The sequence below is a fragment of the Octopus bimaculoides genome, chromosome 10 (genome assembly GCF_001194135.2).
Source record: "Octopus bimaculoides isolate UCB-OBI-ISO-001 chromosome 10, ASM119413v2, whole genome shotgun sequence".
Classification (NCBI taxonomy): domain Eukaryota; kingdom Metazoa; phylum Mollusca; class Cephalopoda; order Octopoda; family Octopodidae; genus Octopus; species Octopus bimaculoides.
In genome coordinates this window covers 92,688,132-92,690,731 of record NC_068990.1, presented here as the reverse complement: position 1 = coordinate 92,690,731, position 2,600 = coordinate 92,688,132, and the positions used below count along the sequence as shown (strand labels likewise).

Genomic DNA, 2,600 nt, shown 5'->3' with positions numbered 1-2,600 from the left:
GCATAAAAGGCAAAGAAATTTTCTGTAAAACATATCTGAGGAGTCTCCACGAATGAGACGAAAGCACTAATAAAGAATTATACAAAATTCTGACCACCTCCTTTTTCAAAATACACACACACCTATATATATTCAACTTGGTTTTGGAGTTGAAAATGCATTGGGATCTTGAAAGGAATTGTAGTTCTATTTTAGATTTCTCAAAATACCACACTGGTTTCAACAATTTTTTTGTTTTTCAATCATAAATAAAAAATATAAGAAAGCTTGTATTTAAAAGAAAAGGAAATGCAGAGAAAAAGGTTTTATAGCAACAAGACATGCTCAAAAATCAAATGTTCAATAAGTTTCATAACAAAATTATAGGCTGAAAATTCAAGTGTTTAGTAAATTTTATGTACCCTTGAAAGAAAAGAAAAATGGTTGAAACTAGTATAGTATTTTAATAAATCTTAAGAAAATAAAAAAAAAACAATTTGTTTTAAGACTAGCTGCATTTTCAATCCCCAAACCAATTTTCATAGATTCCTAATTTGTATGCACATTTTTTAAGCAGAAGAATAAAATGATTACTTGTTCATAACAAATAACTGAAATCTAAGGTTTAGCCATAAAAATATATCTCAAAATATGAATCCTATACATAACATTTCATCAAACATTCTGCCAATAATGTGTTGTTTTGTACCAGACATCTATGTGATATTAATGTGCGTTGAGCAATATATATTTAAGAAGGCTTGTATTAATATCATGATTGTAGTTTTATTTCTTTTTGCGATAAATGATTGTTCTTGAATGTGAGCCACACATAACCAATCTAGAGATGATTAATTAACTGGAGTATGTATTTAACCAATGGCAATATATTTCTTAGATTTAACTAATGGCATCAGCTTTCATATATTTGACCATTGGTAATATATTTCTTATTTTCGACCAATGGCATTAGCTTTCATATGACAGCTTTCTAATATTGCAGTGCAGGACTAGTGTGTTGCTTACATGATAACCAGACGAAAGAAAAAGCAGGTATTAAAAACATCAGAAGATGTATATAAATGTAAGAACACCTACACATATATACATATATATATATATATATATTCACAACAGTGAAAAATAATAAAACTGGAATGGAAAATGTGGTTGTCATTTTGGGTGTTTTTTGGGTTTTCTTTTTTAAAGTCCAGGAAAGAGAGTTTTATGGAGAAAGAAAAAATTGTTTGTTTCTTTTTATAAATATTACATACAAGTGGTGGTGTGTTTGAGAGAAATTTGAAAGAAAATTATTAGATTTTAAAAGCATTATACATATGTGGCCCACAAATAGTTTACAAATGATCTTGAATGTACTAAAACAAGAGAAAATATTAACAACTATAATGGTATAGCCTGATAAATAGTACATGTTCAGATTTTGTGATAGCAAAAACTGGTGGGAAGGGTCAGAGGGATGTTTAGATCAGATTAGGATGAGGAAGATTCAAAAATATTAAAATATTTGCATGGTTAATAGATTTTTTAACTAAACTTGTAATGGTGACTTATCTTCTGTATCTGAAAAGTCAAACTTCAGCGATGAAGTAAAGGAGGAGACTGGTTATAGTACCACTTTCAGGGGTTTCACAATTGTTCTTTTTCAGTTTTGCTTGATTTTTGTTTTGTCCTTTAGGAAAATTTTAAAATTACAAAAAAAAAAAAAAAAAAAAAAAATGGAAAAAGAAAAAAGAACTTATTTAATAAGAAAAAAATGCTTTAAATAAAATTTTCAGGAAACCAGGAGGAGACATTCAAAATTTTATTACATGAAAACACAGAGCAAAAACATAGAGATTTTTAAATATTCCAGGATTAGGGTATCAGGATTAACAAAATAAATTATCTCTTCTTAAAACAGCTCAGTATGCCATTTACACAATGTAATTTCATTATATATATATATATATATGCATATACATAATTATATATATATGTATATATCTATCTATATATATATATATATATATACACACATGTATATATAATTATATATATATATGTGTATGCATACATAAATATATGTATATGCATATATATATATATATATATGATTATCAAATGTGTATCTATAATAACAGATCATTGAATGTATGTATGTTTATTGTACTTTTTGTCTCACTTAAGGAGAATAATAAAGACAGTTGTTTTGCTAAATGCATTTTATATGCACTGATAACACTGGCCAATTTTGGAATAGAATACATACATGCATACATACACATATATATGTATGTGTATGGATGTATATATTATAAATATATATATATATATATTTTATTTTTATGATGTCAAATTCTGAGCAAATAACTTTTTTTGTTTATTTTTCTACCCAAAATCAGCCAATGAATAATTTCAATTAAGTTCTTGTGGTATATAATGCTGCTAGGGGTCACTAACCAAATATTGTGTTGCATTAGTCAAAGGTCAGCCTCCTGAGAGTCTGCTAGTGTGGTTCATCTGTCTGCAAAAACAACCAGCATTTGCATTCAGCAATGATAGCAAATTTGAAAAATAAAAAAAGAAACGAACCAAAAAAAAAAAAAAAAAAAAAAAAAAAA

The 2,600-nt window shown here is 26.8% G+C and overlaps 1 protein-coding gene across 1 annotated transcript in view; it reads right to left on the bottom strand.

The window, feature by feature from the left end:
• Positions 1-53: 53 nt before the first annotated feature.
• Positions 54-2,600, bottom strand: part of LOC106876563 (diacylglycerol kinase theta) — a 157,199-nt gene continuing 154,652 nt past the window's right edge. Inside the window, exon 24 of the mRNA XM_052971375.1 lies at positions 54-1,669. The gene's annotated coding sequence lies outside the window, so the exon portion shown is untranslated. The remainder of the gene's footprint in view (positions 1,670-2,600) is intronic.